The following is a 23,332-nucleotide window of genomic DNA, read 5'->3' on the forward strand; positions in this document are numbered from 1 at the left end:
TTTTAAGGAACCTCCATACTGTTCTCCATAGCTGCTGTATCAATTTCCATTCCCACCAACACTGCAAGAGGGTTCCCTTTTCTCCATACCCTCTCCAGAAATTATTGTTGGTAGATATTTTGATGATGGCCATTCTGACAAGTGTGAGGTGATACCTCATTATAGTTTTGATTTGCATTTCTCTAACTATTAGTGATGTTGAGTATCCTTTCATGTGTATGTTGGCAATCTGTATATCTTCTTTGGAGAAATGTCTACTTAGGTCTTCTGCCCATTTTAGGATTGGGTTGATCGTTTTTTTGATATTGAGCTGCATGAGCCGCTTGTATATTTTGGAGATGAATCCTTTGATAGTTGCTTCATTTGCAAATATTTTCTCCCATTCTGAGGGTTGTCGTTGGGTCTTGTTTATGGTTTCCTTTGCTGTGCAAAAGCTTTGAAGTTTCATTTGGTCCCATTTGTTTATTTTTGTTTTTATTTCCTTTTCTCTAGGAGGTGGGTCAGAAAGGATCTTGCTGTGATTTATGTCATAGAGTGTTCTGCCTATGTTTTCCTCTAAGAGTTTGATAGTTTCTGGCCTTACATTTAGGTTTTTAATCCATTTTTAGTTTATTTTTGTGTATGGTGTTAGGGAGTGTTCTAATTTCATTCTTTTACATGTAGCTGTCCAGTTTTCCTGGCACCACTTATTGAAGAGACTGTCTTTTCTCCACTGTATATTCTTGCTTCCTTTATCAAAGATAAGGTGACCATAGGTGCATGGGTTTATCTCTGGGCTTTCTATCCTGTTCCATTGATCTATACTTCTGGTTTTGTGCCAGTACCATACTGTCTTGATTACTGTAGCTTTGTAGTATAGTCTGAAGTCAGGGAGCCTGATTCCTCCTGCTCTGTTTTTCTTTCTCAATATGCTTTGGCTACTCGGGATCTTTTGTGCTTCCATACAAATTGTGAATTTCTTAATGCTAGTTCTGTGAAAAATGTCAGTGGTAGTTTGATAGGGATTGCATTGAATCTATAGATTGCTTTGGGTAGTAGAGTCATTTTCACAATGTTGATTCTTCCAACCAAGAACATGGTATATCTCTCCATCTATTTGTATCATCTTTAATTTCTTTCATCAGTGTCTTATACTTTTCTGCATAAAGGTCTTTTGTCTCCTTAGGTAGGTTTATTCCTAGATATTTTATTCTTTTTGTTGCAATGGTAAATGGGAGTGTTTTCTTACTTTCACTTTGAGGTTTTCATCATTAGTGTATAGGAATGCTAGAGATTTCTGTGCATTAATTTTGTATCCTGCTACTTTACCAAATTCATTGATTAGCTCTAGTAGTTTTCTGGTGGCATCTTTAGGATTCTCTGTGTATAATATCATGTCATCTGCAGACAGTGACAGCTTTACTTCTTCTTTTCTGATTTGGATTCCTTTTATTTCTTTTTCTTCTCTGATTGCTGTGGCTAAAACTTCCACAACTATGTTGAATAATAGTGGTGAGAGTGGGCAACCTTGTCTTGTTCCTGATCTTAGTGGAAATGGTTTCAGTTTTTCACCATTGAGGACGATGTTGGCTGTGGGTTTGTCATATATGGCATTTATTATGTTGAGGAAAGTTCCCTCTATGCCTATTTTCTGGAGGGTTTTTATTGTAAATGGGTGTTGAATTTTGTCAAAACATTTTTCTGCATCTATTGAGATGATCATATGGTTTTTCTCCTTCAATTTGTTAATATGTTGTATCACATTGATTGATTTGCATATATTGAAGAATCCTTGCATTCCTGGGATAAACCCCACTTGATCGTGGTGTATGATCCCTTTAATGTGCTGTTGAATTCTGTTTGCTAGTATTTTGTTGAGCATATTTGCATCTATGTTCATCAGTGATATTGACCTGCAGTTTTCTTTCTTTGTGACATCTTTGACTGGTTTTGGTGTCAGGGTGATGGTGGCCTCGTAGAATGAGTTTGGAAGTGTTCCTCCCTCTGCTCTATTTTGGAAGAATTTGAGAAGGATAGGTGTTAGTTCTTCTCCAAATGTTTGATAGAATTTGCCTGTGAAGCCATCTGGTCCTGGGCCTTTGTTTGTTGTAAGATTTTTAATCACAGTTTCAATTTCAGTTCCTGTAATTGGTCTATTCATATTTTCTATTTCTTCCTGGTTCAGTCTTGGAAAGTTGTGCATTTCTAAGAATTTGTACATTTCTTCCAGGTTGTCCATTTTATTGGCATATAGTTGCTTGTAGTAATCTCTCATGATCCTTTGTATTTCTGCAGTGTCGGTTGTTACTTCTCCTTTTCCATTTTTAATTCTATTGATTTGAGTTCTCCCTTTTTTTCTTGATGAGTCTGGCTAATGGGTTATCAATTTTGTTTATCTTCTCAAAGAACCAGCTTTTAGTTTTATTGATCTTTGCTATTGTTTCCTTCATTTCTTTTTCATTTATTTCTGATCTATATTTATGATTTCCTTCCTCTGCTAACTTTGGGGTTTTTTTGTTCTTCTTTCTCTAATTGCTTTAGGTGTAAGGTTAGGTTGTCGATTTGAGGTATTTCTTGTTTCTTGAGGTAGGATTGTATTGCTATAAACTGCCCTCTCAGAACTGCTTTTGCTGCATCCCATAGGTTTTGGGCCATCGTGTTTTCATTGTCATTTTATTCTAGGTATTTTTTGACTTCCTCTTTGAGTTCTTCAGTGATCTCTTGGTTATTAAGTAGTGTATTGTTTAGCCTCCATGTGTTTGTATTTTTTACAGTTTTTTTCCCCTGTAATTGATACCTAGTCTCATAGTGTTGTGATCAGAAAAGATACTTGATACAATTTCAATTTTCTTAAATTTACCAAGGCTTGATTTGTGATCCAAGATATGATCTACCCTGGAGAATGTTCCATGAGCACTTGAGAAGAAAGTACATTCTGTTGTTTTTGGATGGACTGTCCTATAAATATAAATTAAGCCCGTCTTGTTTAATGTGTCATTTAAAGCTTGTGTTTCCTTATTTATTTTCATTTTGGTTGATCTGTCCATTGGTGAAAGTGGGGTGTTAAAGTCCCCCACTATTATTGTGTTACTGTTGATTTCCCCTTTTTTGGCTTTTAGCATTTGCCTTGTGTATTGAGGTGCTCCTATGTTGGATGCATAAATATATACAATTGTTATATCTTCTTCTTGGATTGATCCCTTGACCATTATATAGTGTCCTTCTTTGTCTCTTGTCATAGTCTTTATTTTAAAATCTAGCTTATCTTATATCAGAATTGCTACTCCAACTTTCTTTTGATTTCCATTTGCATGGAATATCTTTCTCCATCCCCTCACTTTCAGTCTGTATGTGTCTCTAGGTCTGAAATGGGTCTCTTGTAGACAGCATATATATGGGTCTTGTTCTTCTATCCATTCAGCCACTTTATGTCTTTGGTTGGAGCATTTAATCCATTTACATTTAAGGTAATTATCAATATGTATGTTCCTATTACCATTTTCTTAATTTTTTTGGGTTTGTTATTGTAGGTCTTTTCCTTCTCTTGTGTTTCCTGCCTAGACAAGTTGCTTTAGCATTTGTTGTAAAGCTGGTTTGGTGGTGCTGAATTCTCTTAGCTTTTGCTTGTCTGTAAAGGTTTTAATTTCTCTGTCAAGTCTGTATGAGATCCTTGCTGGCTAGAGTAATCTTGGTTGTAGGCTTTTTTTCCCTTTCATCACTTTAAAGATGTCCTGCCACTCCTTTCTGCCTTGCAGAGCTTCTGCTGAAAGATCAGCTGTTAATCTTATGGGGGTTCCCTTGCATGTTATTTCTTGCTTTTTCCTTGTTGCTTTTAATATTTTTTCTTTATATTTAATTTTTAATAGTTTGATTAATATGTGTCTTGGCGTGTTTCTCCTTGGATTTATCTTCTTTGGGACTCTCTGCCCTTCCTGGACTTGACTATTTCCGTTCCCATATTAGGGAATTTTTCAACTATAATCTCTTCAAATATTTTCTCAGTCCCTTTCTTTTCTCTTCTTCTTCTAGGACCCCTATAATTTGAATGTTGTTGCATTTAATGTTGTCCCAGAGGTCTCTGACACTGTCCTCAATTCTTTCATTCTTTTTTCTTTATTCTGCTCTGCATTAGTTATTTCCACTATTTTATGTTCCAGGTTACTTATCCATTCTTCTGCCTCAGTTATTCTGCTATTGATTCCTTCTCGAGAATTTTAATTTCATTTATTGTCTTGTTCATCATCATTGCTTGTTTGCTCTTTAGTTCTTCTAGGTCCTTGTTAAACATTTCTTGTATTTTCTCTGTTCTATTTCCAAGATTTTGGATCATCTTTACTCTCATTACTCTGAATTCTTTTTCAGGTAGACTGCCTATTTCCTCTTCATTTGTTAGGTCTGGTGGGTTTTTATCTTGCTCCTTCATCTGCTGTGTGTTTCTCTGTCTTCTCATTTTGCTTAACTTACTGTGCTTGGGGTCTCCTTTTCTCAGGCTGCAGGTTTGTAATTCCCATTGTTTTTGGCGTCTGCCTCCAGTGGGTAAGTTTGGGTCAGTGGGTTGTGTAGGCTTCCTGGTGGAGGGTACTGGTGCCTGCGTTCTGGTGGATGAGGCTGGATCTTGTCTTTCTGGTGGGCAGGACTGCATCCTGTGGTGTGTTTTGGGGTGTCTGTGACCTTATTATGATTTTAGGCTGCCTCTCTGCTAATGGGTGGGGTTGTGCTCCTGTCTTGCTAGTTGTTAGGCATGGGGTGTCCAGCACCGAAGCTTGCTGGTAGTTGAGTGGAGCTGGGTCTTAGCGTTGAGATAGAGATCTCGGAGAGCTCTCACTGATTGATATTATGTGGAGCTGGGAGCTCTCTGGTGGTCCAATGTCCTGAACTCAGCTCTCCCACCTCTGAGGCTCAGGCCTGACACCCAGCCATAGCACTAAGACCCTCTCAGCCACACGGCTCAGAAGAAAAGGGAGAAAAAGAAAGAAAGAAAGGAAAGAAAGAAAGAAAGAAAGAATGAAAGAAAGAAAGGAAGAAAGGAAGGAAGAAAGAAAGAAAGAAAGAAAGAAATATAATAAATAAAGTGGTTAAAGTAAAAAATTTAAAAATATGTTATTAAAATAAAAAATATATTAAAAAAAAAGAATAGAGCAACCAAACAAATAAACAAATCCACCATTGATGACAAGCACTAAAAGCTAAACTAAGATAAACATATAAATCAGATACTAGTCAGTCGCATACAGCAAACCCCAAGTCTATAGTTGCTCCCAAAGTCCACCGCCTCAATTTTGGGATGATTTGTTGTCTATTCAGGTATTCCACAAATGCAGGGTACGTCAGGTTGATTGTGGAGATTTTATCCACTGCTCCTGAGGCTGCAGGGAGAAATTTCCCTTTCTCTTCTTTGTTCACACAGCTCCTGGGGTTCAGCTTTGCATTTGGCCCTGCCTCTGCATGTAAGTTGCCCTCTGACATCAGTTCTTTGCCCAGACAGGAGGGGGTTAAAGGAGCAGCTGATTAGGGGGCTCTAGCTCACTCAGTTCGGGGGGACTGAGGGGTACAGAACGCGAGGCATGCCTGCAGCGGCAGAGGCCAGCATGATGTTGCAACAGCCTGAGGCATGCTGTGTGTTCTCCCGGGGAAGTTGTCCCCAGATCATGGGACCCTGGCAGTGGCAGGCTGCACAGGCTCCCAGGAGGGGAGGTGTGGATAGTGACCTGTGCTTGCACACAGGCTTCTTTGTGGCTGCAGCAGCAGCGTTAGCATTTCATGCCCGTCTCTGGGGTCTGCGCTGATAGCCGCAGCTCGCGCCTGTCTCTGAAGCTCGTTTAGGTGGTGCTCTTAATCTTCGCTCCTTGTGCACCCCAAAACAATGGTTTCTTGCCTCTTAGGCAGTTCCAGGCTTTTTCCCAGACTCCCTCCCACCTAGCTGTGGCACACTAGCCCCCTTCAGGCTGTGTTCATGCAGCCAACCCCAGTCATCTCCCTGGGATCTGACCTCCTAAGCCCCAGCTTCAGTTCCCAGCCCCCACCCGTCCCGGTGGGTGAGCAGACAAGCCTCTCAGGCTGATGAGTGCTGGTCAGCACCAATCCTCTGGGCTGGAATCTCTCTGTTTTGCCCTCTGCACCCCTGTTGCTGCGATCTCCTCCGTGGCTCCGAAGTTTCCCCCTGCCCACCCCCCGTCTCTGCCAGTGAAGGGGCTTCCTAGTGTGTGGAAGCTTTTTCTCCTTCACAGCTCCCTCCCAAAGGGGCAGGTCCCAAACTTATTCTTTTGTCTCTGTTTTTTCTTTTTTCTTTTGCCCTACCCAGGTACGTGGGGAGTTTCTTGCCTTTTGGGAAGTCTGAGGTCTTCTGCCAGCGTTCAGTAGGTGTTCTGTAGGAATTGTTCCACATGTAGATGTATTTCTGATGTATTTGTGGGGAGGAAGGTGATCTCCATGTCTTACTACTCCACCATCTTGAAGGTCCTCTCTCTATTACATCTACAGTAGGTTCTTATTAGTTATCTTTTATATATGCTTCCCATTGCTTTTTGAATCATTGCTTTTGAAACTTTTAACTAGAACTTTAAGGCACTTGTGGTCTATCCCTGCCCACCTCCCCAGCCTCACCTTGCCCCAATCTTCCCAGTTGCTTGCTTGCAACCATATTAACATAATTTATTCTTCCATGAAGATGCCAGACTCTTCTCTCTGTCTGGAATTGTATCCCCACTGCCAATCTTCTCTCAGTTAACAATTTTTGGCTCTCAGATCTCAGCTTAAATGTGATTACCTCTGAGGAAACTTTCCCACCTCTGCAAACTAGGCTAGGGAGCCCTCTAATAAACTCTCATAGAACGTTGTACATCTCCATCACGATCACATTTTAACTAAAGATTCCTGGGGCTGTTTATTTGATGGCTCAGGACTACACCTGCTCTGTTCACGGCTACATCCCCTGGCCACAGTACAGTGCCTGACATCTGGAAGACCCGTGGCACCTCTTTGTGGAAGGAGTAAATGAGCCAGGACTCACTGTGAGGAAAGACTTGGCTTCCAGTCTTGGTTCTACCACTCACTGAGCTGTGTGATCTTGGGAAGATCATTTAACTTCTCTGGGCCTCAATGTCCTCATCCGTAAAACAGGGATGATGATATCTGATTTGCTTCCAGGGCTATAGAAAGAACCAAATGACAAATGCAGCTTAAAGTACTTTAGAAGCTGTAAAATATTATGTGGATGTCATATATTATTACTCTTTTACAATTGGGTTGGTTACTGGAGGATTCAACAGCTTTAACACCCAAATCTCAAGCCTCTTAGGCTTCATGCTTTCCAGAAAAGTTCTGAATGGGCAGGGGCCTGCTGGTGCCCATAAATTCTGGACACTGGTCAATGGGGCAGTGAGCTGGATTAAGAGGTGGGCAGTAAGCCGGGGTTCTTCCTGCCAAAGCAGAATTTCTGCCTAATTTCGCCAGAGAACCCTATCTCTATGAAGAAATGAGGAAAGTCCCATCAGTAAGCCTCGTGCCCATGTTTTGGGTCAGGGCCAGCACAATTTCTTGTGGGCTTTTGTCCTGGGGATCAGGCATTCCTAAAAATCTCCTTCTCCCACTCTCTCCTCACTGCTGCCAGTGGTGGAGCTATTCTTTATGACAAGCCACCAATTCCATGACAATCAGAGCTGAGTAATGATCTTCATAAGATTTTGTTGAAGTAAAAGGCTAAAGGATGAAAAAGTAAGAACTAGGAATAGAGTGAGCTTGAACCAAGATGGCAGAGTAGAAGGACGTGCTCTCACTCCCTCTTGCAAGAACACCAGAATCACAACAAACTGCTGAACAATCATCGACAGAAAGACACTGGAACTCAACAAAAAGTATACCCCACATACAAAGACAAAGGAGAAGCCACAGTGAGACGGTAGGAGGGGTGCAATCACAATAAAATCAAATCCCATAACTGCTGGGTGGGTGACTGACAAACTGGAGAACACTCATACCACAGAAGTCCACCCACTGGAGTGAAGATTCTGAGCCCCACATCAGGCTTCTGAAACTGGGGGTCCGGCAATGGAAGGAGGAATTCCCAGAGAATCAGACTTTGAAGGCTAGCAGGATTTGATTGCAGAACTCTGACAGGACTGGGGGAAACAGAGACTCCACTCTAGGAGGGCACACACAAAGTAGTGTGTGCATTAGGACACAGGGGAAGGAGCAGTGACCCCAGGGGAGACTGAACCAGGCCTACCTGCTGGTGTTGGGTGATTTCCTGCAGAGGTGGTGGATGGCTGTGGTTCGCCGTGGGGACAGGGACACTGGTGTCAGAAGTTCTGGGAGGTAATTCTTGGCGTGAGCCCTCCCAGAATCTGCCATAGGACCCACGAAATAGCCTGTAAACTCCAGTGTTGGATTGCCTCAGGCCAAACAAACAACAGAGAGGGAACACAGCCCCATTCATCAGCAGTCAAGAGGATTAAAGTTTTACTGAGCTCTGCCAACCAGAAAAACAAGCAGTTGTAACCACCACCAGTCCCTCCCATCAGGAAACTTGCACAAGCCTCTTAGATAGCCTCATCCATCAGAGGGCAGACAGCAGATGCAAGAAGAACTACAATCCTGTAGCCTGTGGAACAAAAACCACATTCACAGAAAGATAGACAAGATGAAAAGGCAGAGGGCTATGTACCAGACGAAGGAACAAGATAAAACCCCAGAAAAACAACTAAATGAAGTGAAGATAGGCAACCTTCCAGAAAAAGAATTCAGAATAATGATCATGAAGATGACCCAGGACCTCAGAAAAAGAATGGAGGCAAAGAAAGAGAAGATGCAAGAAATGTTTAACAAAGACCTAGAAGAATTAAAGAACAAACAAACAGAGATGAACAATACAATAACTGAAATGAAAAATACACTAGAAGGAATCAATAGCAGAATAACTGAGGCAGAAGAACGGAGAAGTGACCTGGAAGACAGAAGGGTGGAATTCACTGCTGCAGAACAGAATAAAGAAAAAAGAATGAAGAGAAATGAAGACAGCCTAAGAGACCTCTGGGACAACATTAAACACAGCAACATTCGCATTATAGGGGTCCAAGAAGTAGAAGACAGAGAGAAAGGACCTCAGAAAGTATTTGAAGAGATTATAGTAGAAAATTTCCCTAACATGGGAAAGGAAATAGCCACCCAAGTCCAGGAAGTGCAGAGAGTCCCAGGCAGGATAAACCCAAGGAGAAACACACCGAGACACATAATAATCAAATTGGCCAAAAATAAAGACAAAGAAAAATTATTGAAAGCAGCAAGCGAAAAATGACAAATAATATACAAGGGAGCTCCCATAAGGTTAACAGCTGATTTCTCATCAGAAACTCTACAAGCCAGAAGGGAGTGGCATGATATACTTAAAGTGATGAAACGGAAGACCTACAACCAAATTACTCTACCCGGCAAGGATCTCATTCAGATTAGATGGAGAAGTCAAAAGCTTTCCAGACAAGCAAAAGCTAAGAGAATTCAGCACCACCAAACCAGCTCTAAAACAAATGCTAAAGGAACTTCTCTAAGTGGGAAACACAAGAGAAGAAAAGGACCAACAAAAACAACCCCAAAACAAATAAGAAAATGATGATAAAAACAAACATATCGATAATTACCTTAAACTTCAATGGATTAAATGTTTCAACCAAAAGAAACAGTCTTGCTGAATGGATACAAAAACAAGACCCATACTTATGCTGTCTACAAAAGACCCACTTCAGACCTAGGGACACATACAGACTGAAAGTGAAGGGATGGAAAAAGATATTCCATGCAAATGGAAATCAAAAGAAAGCTGGAGTAGCAATGCTCATATCAGATAAAATAGACTTTAAAATAAAGAATGTTAAAAGAGACAAGGAGGAACACTACATAATGATCAAGAGATCAATCCAAGAAGAAGATATAACAATTATAAATATATATGCACCCAACATAGGAGCACCTCAATACATAAGGCAACTGCTAACAGCTATAAAAGAGGAAATCGACAGTAACACAATAATAGTGGGAGACATTAATGCCTCACTTACACCAATGGACAGATCATCCAAAATGAAAATAAATAAGGAAACAGAAGCTTTAAATGACACAATAGACCAGATAGCTTTAATTGATATTTATAGGACATTCCATCCAAAACCAGCAGATTGCACTTTCTTCTCAAGTGCACATGGAACATCCTCCAGGATAGATCACATCTTGGGTCACAAATCAAGCCTCAGTAAATTTAAGAAAACTGAAATCATATCAAGCATCTTTTCTGAGCAGAATGCTATGAGATTAGAAATCAATTACAGGGAACGAAAAGTAAAAAAGCACAAACACACGGAGGCTAAACAATACGTTACTAAATAACCAACAGATCACTGAAGAAATCAAAGACGAAATCAAAAAATACCTAGAGACAAATGACAATGAAAACATGACGATCCAAAGCCTATGGGATGCAGCAAAAGCAGTTCTAAGAGGGAAGTTTATAGCTATACAAGCCTACCTCAAGAAACAAGAAAAATCTCAAATAAACAATCTAACCTTAAACCTAAAGGAACTAGAGAAAGAAGAACAAACAAAACCCGAAGTTTTAACAAAGGAAAGAAATCATAAAGATCAGAGCAGAAATAAATGAAATAGAAAGAAAAAAAACAGTAGCAAAGATCAATAAAACTAAAAGCTGGTTCTTTGAGAAGATAAACAAAATTGATAAACCATTAGCCAGACTCATCAAGAAAAATAGGGAGAGGACTCAAATCAATACAATTAAAAATGAGAAATGAGGGCTTCCCTGGTGGCACAGTGGTTGAGAGTCCGCCTGCCGATGCAGGGGACACGGGTTCGTGCCCCGGTCTGGGAAGATCCCACATGCCGCAGAGCGGCTGGGCCCGTGAGCCATGGCCTCTGAGCCTGTGCGTCTGGACTGTGTGCTCCGCATCGGGAGAGGCAACAACAGTGAGAGTCCTGTGTACCGCAAAAAAAAAAAAAAAAAAATGAGAAAAGAGAAGTTACAACAGACACCACAGAAATACAAAGCATCCTAAGAGACTACTATAAGCAACTCTATGCCAATAAAATGGACAACCTGGAAGAAATGGACAAATTCTTAGAAATGTATAACCTTCCAAGACTGAAAGAGGAAGAAATAGAAAATATGAACAGAGCAATCACAAGTAATGAAATTAAAACTGTGATTAAAACTTTTCCAACTAACAAAAGTCCAGGACCAGGTGGCTTCACAGGTGAATTCTATCAAACACTTAGGGAAGAGCTAACACCCATCCTTCTCAAACCCTTCCAAAAAATGAAGGAGGAAGGAACACTCCCAAACTCATTCTACGAGGCCATCATCACCCTGATACCAAAACCAGACACAGATACTACAAAAAGAGAAAATTACAGGGCTTGTCTGGTGGCGCAGTGGTTGAGAGTCTGCCTGCCGATGCAGGGGACACGGGTTTGTGCCCCAGTCTGGGAAGATCCCACATGCCGCGGGGCAGCTGGGCCCGTGAGCCACGGCTGCTGAGCCTGCGCATCCGGAGCCTGCTCTCCGCAGCGGGAGAGGCCACAGCAGTGAGAGGCCCGCGTACAGAAAAAAAAAAAAAAAAAAAAAAAAAAAAAAAAGAAAATTACAGACCAATATCACTGATGAATAAAGATGCAAAAATCCTCAACAAAATACTAGCAAACAGAATCCAAAAACACATTAAAAGTATACACCATGATCAAGTGGGATTTATCCCAGGGATACAAGGATTCTTCAATATACGCAAATCAATCAATGTGATACAACATATTAACAAATTGAAGGAAAAAAACCATATGATCATCTCAATAGATGCAGAAAAAGCTTTTGACAAAACACCAATTTATGATAAAAACTCTCCAGAAAGTGGGCATACCGGGAACCTACCTCAACATAATAAAGGCCATATACGACAAACCCACAGCAAACATCATTCACAATGGTGAAAAACTGAAAGCATTTCCTCTAAGATCAGGAACAAGACAAGGATGTCCACTCTCGCCACTACTATTCAACATGGTTGTGGAAGTCTTAGCCACGGCAATCAGAGAAGAAAAAGAAATAAAAGGAATACAAATCGGAAAAGAAGAAGTAAAACTGTCACTGTTTGCAGATGACATGATACAATATATAAAGAATCCTAAAGATGCCACCAGAAAACTACTAGAGCTAATCAATGAATTTGGTAAAGTTGCAGGATACAAAAGTAACGCACAGGGCTTCCCTGGTGGCGCAGTTGTTGGGAGTCCACCTGCCAATGCAGGGGACGCGGGTTTGTGCCCTGGTCCGGGAGGATCCCACGTGCCGTGGGGCGGCTGGTCCCGTGGGCCATGGCCGCTGGGCCTGCACGTCCGGAGCCTGTGCTCCACGGCAGGGGAGGCCATGGCAGTGAGAGGGCCGCATACCACACACACACACAAAAAAAGTAATGCACAGAAATCTCTTGCATTCCTATATACTAATGATGAAAAATCTGAAAGAGAAATTATGGAAACACTCCCATTTACCACTGCAACAAAAAGAATAAAATACTTAGGAATAAACTTACCTAGGGAGACAAACTACCTGTATGCAGAAAACTGTAAGACACTGATGAAAGAAATTAAAGATGATACCAACAGATGGAGAAATATACCATGTTCTTGGATTGGAAGAATCAATATTGTGAAAATGACTCTACTACCCAAAGCAATCTACAGATTCACTGCAATCCCTATCAAATTACCAATGGCATTTTTTACAAAAACTAGAACAAAAAATCTTAAAATTTGTATGGAGACACAAAAGACCCTGAATAGCTAAAGCAGTCTTGAGGGAAAAAAGCAGAGCTGGAGGAAACAAAGCTACAGTAATCAAGACAATATGGTACTGGCACAAAAACAGAAATATAGATCAATGGAACAAGATAGAAGCCCAGAGATAAAACCACGCACCGATGGTCAGCTAATCTATGACAAAGGAGGCAAGGGTATACAATGGAGAAAAGACAGTCTCTTCAGTAAGTGGTGCTGGGAAAACTGGACAGCTACATGTCAAAGAATGAAGTTAGAACACTCCCTAACACCATACACAAAAATAAACTCAAAATGGATTAGAGACCTAAATGCAAGGCCAGACACTATAAACCTCTTAGAGGAAAACATAGGAGGAACACTCTTTGACATAAATCACAGCAAGATCTTTTTTGATCCACCTCCTAGAGTAATGGAAATAAAAACAAAAATACACAAATCGGACCTAAGGAAACTTCAAAGCTTTTGCACAGCAAAGGAAACCATAAACAAGACGAGAAAACCACCCTCAGAATGGGAGAAAATATTTGCAAACAAATCAACGGAAAAAGGATTAATCTCCAAAATATATAAACAGCTCATGCAGCTCAATATTTAAAAAACAAACAACCCAATCCAAAAATGGGCAGAAGACCCAAATAGACATTTCTCCAAAGAAGACACACAGATGGTCAAGAAGCACATGAAAAGCTGCTCAACATCACTAATTATTAGAGAAATGCAAATCAAAACTACCATGAGGTATCTATCACCTCATACCAGTCAGAATGGGCATCATCAGAAAATCTACAAACCACAAATGCTGGAGAGGGCGTGGAGGAAAGGGAACCCTCTTGCACTGTTGGTGGGAATGTAAGTTGATAGAGCCACTATGGAGAACACTATGGAGGTTCCTTAAAAAACTAAAAATAGAATTATCATATGATCCAGCAATCCCACTACTGGGCATATACCCAGAGAAAACCATAATTCTAAAAGACACATGCACCCCAATGTTCATTGCAGCACTATTTACATTAGCCAGGTCGTGGAAGCAACCTAAATGCCCATTGACAGATGAATGGATAAAGATGTGGTGCATATATACAATGGATTATTATTCAGCCATAAAAAGGAACGAAATTGGGTCATTTGTAGAGACGTGGATGGATCTAGAGACTGTCAGACAGAGTGAAGTAAGTCAGAAAGAGAAAAACAAATATCGTATATTAACGCATATATGTGGAACCTAGAAAAATCGTATCAGTGAACCGGTTTTCAGGGCAGAAATAGAGACACAGATGTAGAGAACAAATGTATGGGCACCAAGCGGGGAAAGCAGCAGGGGTTGGTGGTGGTGGTGTGATGAATTGGGTGATTGGTATTGACATGTATACACTAATGTGTATAAAATTGATGACTAATAAGAACCTGCTGTATAAAAAAATAAAATAAAATTCAAAACTTAAAAAAAAAAAAAGAACTAGGATTATAGCTAATGTGACCTCTTAGGGTCCATCGAGACAATTACAGATCAGATGTGCAAGACAGTGCTAGGTTTTTTTTAAGGAGAAAGGAGGGAAGAAGGAGACTCAAGAAATAACACAGCCATTCATTTGCCTTCTTAGTTTTCTCTTTCTGTGTAACAAATCTTCACAAACCTAACAGCTTAAAACTTAAAACAGTTTCCCTAGAGCAGAAGTCCAGGCATGGTGTAACTGGATCCTCTGCTCAGGGTCTCACAAGTCTTGGGTCTCAGCCAGGCGTGTGGTCTTGTCTGGGGTTTGGGGTCCTCTTCCAAGCTCATGTGGTTGTTGGTAGGGTCAGGGAGGAAGAAGTTTTCGTCTACCCTTCTAGGCTTTTTTGGCTGGTCCAAGAATTAAATTGACATGAGAACTAACAAAAGAAAATCGCACAAGAGTTTAATAACATGTGTACATGAGACAGCCCCAGGAAAACTGAGTCACTAACCAAAATGGCTGAAACCCTCACCTTAAATACTATTTTCAGCTAAAGACCAAAGAGGATGTTGAGAGTAGTGGTTGGGACTTCAAGGGGAGGAAGGCAATTCACACGAAGATAGAAAAGCAAATGTTTGGTAAATAAATGTTTGCTGGGCCATGCAGAGAAAATGGGACACAGAGTGGACTCTGATTTCCCCACCACCCTAGACCGTATTCTTTGCAGCTATCTCTGGTGAGGCTCTACTCTGGGAACAGGTCTGCTATCTAAATTCTTTAGGCAGCTAAGGAGGAAGGTCAAAGTTTCTTCCTGAGTCTTTTAGGCCTCGATTGTTTTCAGCTCAAAATAATTCACATGCCAAAGAGACATTTTGCGGTGGCAAATTTTGTTCCCATACAATAGAAATCAGTTTTTTGTAGCTGTAGAACTCATTCATTTGTTTCTTTAAGGGTAGAGGAAACAAATGAGTCTCTGATTTTTATACCCTCTTTCAAGGGTTCACCTGACTAGGTCAGACCCACCGAGAATAAACTCTTATTTGATTAACTTAAAATCAACTGATTAGGGACTGCAAATTTCCCTCTCTTGCTATAGTTTACGGCTTAGAAGCAAGTTACAGTTCCCTCCCACAACTCAGGGTGAGAACCCACAGAAGCATGGATACCAGGGATAGAAATCAACAGAAGTCATATTAAAACTCTCCCAACCACACCTTCCATTTGCTGAGCTTCTATGGTATGTGTGTGTGTGTGTGTGTGTGTGTGTGTAAGCAGAAATCACCTTGCTCCGACTTACTTCAACAAACTCAGGGAAATTGGTTTTAAGGAAATAAGGATGTCTTGTAGACAGAAGGTAATAATGCAGCTTGTCCAGTGGAAGAACAGAGATTAGACTGTAGAATCCTGTAGGGAAAGTTGTGTCTCTGTGTGCATTTGCTTCATCATTGTCACTCTCTGTGGACTGACTTTATCTGATCTCCATTTGTGCTCTACAGTTCCAACCCCATGCTGTCTTGGGTAGAATCAGTCTCTCTCTCTCTCTCTCCCCTGCCCTCTAGTTCTAAATTCTCAGAGAAGGAATCTTGGACCAGGTGCTCACCTCTAGAGCAGTCATCTCTGGCCACAGTGGGTGGGGACACACACTATGATCATAGCTGCCACCCATGGTGACCATGTACAGGGGGGGAGATGGGAGTTGGTCAGAGAAAGAGGCTGATGTTCCCAAAAGACACCCACTGCATGGTGTAAGGAATTGTCAGTGACCAGTTTGTACATATTCCACATCATCTTGTACATGACTTAGCAACAAGGCCCTTCATGTAGCAGTTGAGAGAGCAGAACGGGCTATGTTTAATGGTTAATGAGTTTAAAATGATGCTCCCGTGACCACAGCACTTAGAAGAAAGGTCATCCCACTGAAAGAACGCAGCGGAGGCAGAGAACGCAGGTCCAGGCGCAGAGGGTCCAATTTAGAGACAGAGTCACAGCTGCATCTAACAGAACCTTTCCTAGAAATGGTTGAGAAAGCACATGCTTTGAGTAAGTGCAGAAAGCAAAAAAGATGTGAGTAACAAAAGCCGTGAAGGAGGAAGGGAATGTTCCAGCACAGATTGTATGGCTCAAGTTCTGATAAGAACAAAGTGAGACACAGAGAGGATAATCCAGACAGGGCCAGCAGTTTAAACCCAGCCGGGCTGCTTAAGAGCTTTTATCCACTCTTACTTACGAGGAATCAGTATTAGAATCCCTTGTGTGTCTTATAGTTGGCTTGCATAAATGTACACAGTGATGTGTAAACTGAGTGTGGTTCTTACCCTTGGTCGTGGGTGCATTACCATCAAATCCTCAGTGATCTTACTATAGTTGCAGTTCAAGGATCATTACCAATATCGTCATATTTGTGTAAACGTGCATTTGATGATCACAACTGATGATCGCAGTCAAGATTCCCAGGCTCAGAGTGGGCTAGACTAAGGAAACACCCCCCAGTCCCATGCTGTTAAAGACCTTAGTTTCAGTGAGGTTTATTTATATCCAGGTGTTCTACATGTTACAAAAACATTCTCAGAAGGGGGGATTTGACCTGGCTAGTGTTAAAGTTCTATTAGGCTGTGGGCCTCTTGGTGACAGAGGCCAAGGCCAAATCATCTCTGTGTTGTGGTGCCAGCCCATATCACATCCTCAAGAAATGTTGGTTTTTTTTAAAAAAAAATATTGAAGTATAGTTGATTTACTATGTTGTATTAATTTCTCCTGTAGAGCAAAGTGACTCAGTTATACTTATACATATATATATATATTCTTTTTCATATTCTTTTCCACTATGGTTTATCACGGGGTATTGACTATACTTCTCTGAGCTATACAGCAGGGCTTTGTTGTTTATCCATCCTATATATAATAGTTTGCATCTGCTAATCCCAAACTCCCAGTCCTTCCCTCTCCCACCCACTCTCCCCCTTGGCAAGCAATGTTTATTGAATGAAAAACAGATTATATATGATATCATATAATCATTGTAATTATAGCCTGCTGTTTGTCCTGGTAGATGTGACTTTTTAGACCTGCAGTGTGCAATATGATCACCATGACCCACACATAGCTTTTAACTTTTAATTCAAATTAAGTAAAATTTTAAAATTCAGTTTCTTCATTGTAATAGCCACATTTCAAGTACTTAATAAGCACACGTGGCAAGTGGTATCAAACAGAACTTTCCCATCAGCACAAAGTTTTATCGGCCAGCAGTGCTCTTCAAGGTGGAGACTTCATCAGTATCCCTCTCACAGATGGTGTTCAACCACCATTTCTTGAACTAATGAGAGTTAGACTCTCCTAGTAAATCTCAGCCTAGTCTTCATTTCTGCACAGAAGACCTCACTGAGTTCTGTTCTGTGCTCTCCCTGAGACTGAGGCGAATTCCTGTCTTGTCAGATTCTGACTCTTACACTGTACACAAAAATCAACTCAAAATGGATCAAAGACTTACGTGCAAGACCTACAACTGTAAAACTTCTAAAAGAAAACATTGGGGAAAATCTTCGTGCCATTGATATTGGCAACGATTTCATGGGTATGACACCAAAAGCACAGGCAACAGAAACAAAAATAAACAACTGGGACTACATCAAACTAAGGCTTCTGCACGGCAAAGGAACAATTGACAGTGAAAAGGCAACCTATGGAACAGGAGAAAATATTTGCAAATCGTATACCTGGTTTGCAACTATATATAATCTGATAAGGGGTTAATCTCCAAAATATACAAGGAACTCTTACCACTCAATAGCAAAAAACCCCTAATAACCCAATTTGAAAATAGGTTAAGGACTTGAATAGACATTTCTCCAAAGGAGGCATACAAATGCCCAAAAGGTTCATGAAAAAATGCTCAAAGTCACCAATCCTCTGGGAAATGCAAATCAAAACCAAAATGAGGTTTTACTGCACGTGTCAGGATGCTATTATTGAGAAAACAAAAGATAACAAGGATGTGATGAATTGGAACAATGCACACTATTTATGGGAACGCAAAACGGTGTACTGCTGTGGAAAACATTGTGGAAGTCCCTCCAAAAAATTAAAAATAGAGCTACCACATGATCCAGCAATCCTACTTGTGGGAATTATCCAAAATAATTGAGATCAAGGTCTTGAAGAGATATTAGCCTCCTATGTTCTTTCTTTTTCTAATTTTAATTTATTTTATTAGAATATAGTTGAACATTTTGAAAACTCAAAATAAAAAATACTCCTTTTCATCCTTGTTCCAAACCACCCATTTTCACCCTTTATGTTTTGTTCAGAAACTGGAAGCAACATAAAGAAAGTACTGTTTCCTTAATTAGGTAGTGCATTGAGGAAAAGTATAGTATAGTCTCCTATGTTCATTGCAGCCCTGTTTACAACAGCCAAGATGTGAAATCAACCTAAATGTCCATCAACAAGTGAATAAATATGATATATACATACAACAGAATAGTATTAAGTCTTTTAAAAAAAAGAAAATTCTACAATATGCAACAACATAGAGGAACCTTGAGGGCACTATGCTAATTGAAATAAGCCTGTCACAGAAAGACAAATACTGCATGATTCTACTTACATGCGGTATCTAAAACAGTCACATTTATAGAATCAAAGAGTGGAATGGTGGTCACCGGGCTGGGGACAGAGGGAAATGGAGAGTTAATAATCAATGGGCATCAAGTTTCAGTTAAGCAAGATGAATAAGCTCTAGAGATCTGCTGTACAACATTGTACCTATAGTCAAAAATTATGTATCGTACACTTAACTATTTGTTGAGGGCACATCTCATATTAAGTGTTCTTATCACAAATAAATAAAATAAAATAAAAAGTTTCTGCTTCCTATAAAAATGCCCCACCTTGTGGAGTGATGTTGCCTCTAGGCAGTAAAGCCCTTGGCAGCAGGGATGGCTCTGATGACTCTGCACCTCCATCATCTGGCTCAGTGGTTGACAGAGAGGAGATGTGGAGTCAAGTTTATCAAACAAAACCAATTAGGGAGCATAAATTGCTGGCTTAGAGCAATGCCTCTGTTACATGTCAAGCTGATGGCAGGGCAGGGGCGAGTGCTCCCAGGCTGCATCTCTGCAGGAGGGCAGGACTCCTGTGTGACCCATGGGAGAGGGGAAGCAGGGGGACACGATTCACATAAAACACCAGCATGAAGGTCCTCATTTACCTAATGTCTAGTTCCTCAAGGCATCCCAGGTTCTTGAGAAAGTTTTCATGCTTTTTGGCTTCTGCCCACTCAACTCCTTACATCTCTGATACTTCTTTTTTTTTTTTTTTTTAGTATAGTTTTTAAAATAAAAAAATTGCAGAGAAATAACAAACATCTCTTACCTTTGTATCAAGAAGCGTCCTGACAGGTAATATATGGCAAAGGAGTGAGCAAGGTATAGGAAAGCCACAAGAGATAGTGCTGTGCCCCAAGGATTCAGGAAACCTTAGCATCTTAAAGACACAAGGTGGGGACTTGTTACCAGAACCTGACAGAGAGGGCTTCCTAATAGGAGCTTGTATTTCTGCAGAGAGGGAAGAAGTGGAGGAATAAATACCATGACTCCCTCCCTTCCCTCCCTCCCATCTCTGCCCCTGTCCCAGCTGGATGGACCCAGTGGGAGCCAGAAGCCCGAGAATCTGAGCAGAGGGACCAGCCTCCTGGGGCATCGCAGGGTGGAGAATGGCGAAGTGTGGATCTGGAGAGCAACAGGGAATAACCCCCATAACCCTCCACCTGGAATTAACTACTGGGAACATTTTGCTACTTTTGCTCCTCATTTAAAAAATAAATAAATAGAACTTCACAAGGTAGAGTTAGAAGTCTTATTTGTTCACCTCACTGTTCCATTCTCCTCCTTCATCAGAGATAACCAACTGCATGAATTTGGTGTATGCCATTTGTGCATATGGTTTTTTTTAACTTTTATTACATATATATAAATAAGCACTGGATAGCATTATTTTGACATTTTAAGATTTTTATATAAATGTTTTCATGTCGTGCATATAATTCCGTGAATTGCTTTTTTCATTCAATGGTGTATGTGTTTTGGAGAGATTTGCACATTAGTATAGATCAATATATTTCATTCATCTTAACTGTTGAATAGTATTCTACTCTATTTATCTATTCTCCTACTGATGGATACTTACCTTGTTTCCAATATTCACTATTCAAACAGTGCTGCATCCAGGCTCAGAGGGTCTGAACATTCTCAACTTTGCCAGAAATTGTCAAATTACTCTCCAGAACGGTTGTGCTAATTTATATTCTCACCAGCAACACATGAGGGTTCCTCTTCCCCCACATCCTCACCAACTTTCTGTGTTTCAGATTTTAATTTTTGCCTACATAACGGGGATGAAATGGTATCCCGTTGTTGTTTAATTGCCATTTTCCTAATCACTAGTGAAGGTGAGCAACTTTTTCAGACATTTATTGACCACCTGGCTTTCCTCTTCTGTGAATTGCCTGCCTCCATCCTTTGCCTACATTCTACTGAATTGTTTCTCTTTTCCTTTGTGATTTGTAAGCCTAATGTCTGTTCTGGATGTTAAATCTTTGTGTAAAATGTGATTTGCAACCCAAGACACTTCTAATTAGCTCAGGATGAGGTTTTATAAAAATCTGAATCAAGGGCTTAACAGATACAAACATCTTCAAGGAAAGGAAAAGGCAAGGTGATATTTGCTCGCATTGCTTCAGGAATTTTTTTCCAACATACTGGAGAATAACAGGAAAGTCTCTAAAATTCCAAGGGAATCACTGCATTAAATTGGGGCTTGATTATCTCTTCTCCACAGAGGTGCCTTGTTCCCTGGCTCCAGCTGCATGGCATCCTGAGGGGAAACTGCTGCTGAGTTTTCAGCATCAGCTGTTTGGCCTTGATGACACACTCCATGATGAATTGATGCTGCCAAGGAGGCATATATGTGCTGCATTTCAAGCCACTAAAGTATGTGAGCTAAATCCCCCAATTCATCTCTCAGGAACAACTGCCCGAGGACAGGGCTCTCTCTGAAGACTCTGGTGACAAATTTAACTCAACACTGGCACCTTGTTTTAGAAAATGCTTCTTCAGCCAGCAAAATAATTCACATCAGGACATATCAAGAGACACCTCTGTTTGGGGAGAGGTGGGGGAGAGGTGAGGGAGGTTAGGTCCACCCATCATTTGTTCACCTGTGCAAACGTGTTTCTACTGTGTGGGCCCATCACTGAACACACTGCACACATGTCAGTGAATTAGACACAGGACCTGCCCTTGAAAAATTCACAGAGTAACAGGGAGAAGGATGTGTGAACCTGTGGTTAACATACAGTGGTAGGTGCCATAGAGAGGAATGTGCAAAGGGTTATGGGACCACAGATGGAGGGACTAATCCTCCAGCTCCTTCCAGACTCAGCTCGAGAATCTTCCTACCCCATTTCTGCACATCACTCCTCTCTCTTCACTTCCCACATTACGTTGGCATTGTCTGCTCGTGGGTTCCTCTCCCAAACAAGGCTTTAAGCCAGGGCGTCTCAACTTCAGTACTACTGACATTTCGGGCCAGATGAATGTTTGACTAAGGGAGGGGCTGTCCTGGAACTTTTCAGAATGTTCAACAGCATCCCTGACCCCCTACCCACTACATGCCAGTATCACATGCATGTATACACACACAGCACACACTCACATACATTATAATAACCAAAAATGTCTCTAGACATTGCCAATGTCCCCTGGCATCCAAATGACCCCAACTGAGAACCTCCTGTAAGCTCTAGCAAGGCAGTAACTGCATTTTTTTCCTCTCTGATTCCTGGTGCCTTGGACAAGCCTGGCACTGTGAACCAAACAGAACTTTGCTTGGAGGGATAAGGAAAAGCCTTGTGTTAAAGAAGTATCAGATTTGGATTTTGAAGGATAGAGAGGAATAATCTATGTCAGCACTCTCCTGCAGAACTTTCTGTGATCATGGAAATATTCTATATACTTTCTAATACAGTAGGCACTACCATATGTAGCCTTTGAGCACCTGAAATGTGTGAACAAGAAACTGAATTTTTAGGGACTTCCCTGGTGGTCCACTGGTTAAGAGTCTGCTTTTCAATGCAAGGGACGTGGGTTCGATCCGTGGGCGGGGAATTAAGATCTCACATGCCGCAGGGCAACTAAGCCTGTGCATTGCAACTGCTGAGCCTGTGTGCTCAGGAGCCCATGAGCCACAACTAGAGAAAAGCCCACACCACATCTAGGGGAGCCCCACACTACAATGAAAGAGCCCATGCACTGCAACAAAAAGATCCCACATGCCACAACTAAGACTTGACACAGACAAATAAATAAACATAAAATTATTTTTTTTTAAAACTGAGTTTTTTATTTCATTTAGTTTAAATTTCTTTAAATTTCCAAGGCTACATGTGGCTAGAAGCTGCCATCTTGGATAGCACAGCTCTAAGCATTGAGTAGCCTGCCCCACTGTAAGCACTACTCACCAAATGTGAGTTTGGGTTTGGATAATTTCCCAGATATTCAGAAACATAGTTACACTACCAGTTTCTCTAACCATTATCCAAGCCTAAAGCAACATGTTATGGAATAAAATGAATATTATCATGCTTTATTCTACAGAGGTGATAAAAGAGGCTCACCCCACCCATCACAAAGCAACCAGGGACACCATTCTTGAGAGGCTTAAAGATGGATGCTGGTGGAATTCTCAGAATCACCCCATTTATTTAAAAGCAGCCCATTCATCTATCAATCCTTTCGCACTTTTATCCAAGGAGCACATATTGAGAACCTACTGTGAGCTCTCACTGACATCTCAAAAAAATATGCAGAACAGTCAGAGAGACAAATGTGTAAACAACTAACTAGAACACATTACAAGGAGAGCAGTGATGGAGTCCTATGCGTGAGATCTTAAGTGCCTGATATGGATAGAGAAAGCTCGACAGCAAAGCTGATGCTGAGCTGAGCCTTAGAGTTAGGGAGAGAACTAGGTGAGTCACTTTTCTAAATGTATCTGAACTATTAAAAAAAAAAAATCACCTAGAGGCT

The sequence above is a fragment of the Monodon monoceros genome, unplaced genomic scaffold (genome assembly GCF_005190385.1).
Source record: "Monodon monoceros isolate NGI ecotype Baffin Bay Population unplaced genomic scaffold, NGI_Narwhal_1 Super_Scaffold_7, whole genome shotgun sequence".
Taxonomy (NCBI): Eukaryota; Metazoa; Chordata; class Mammalia; order Artiodactyla; family Monodontidae; genus Monodon; species Monodon monoceros.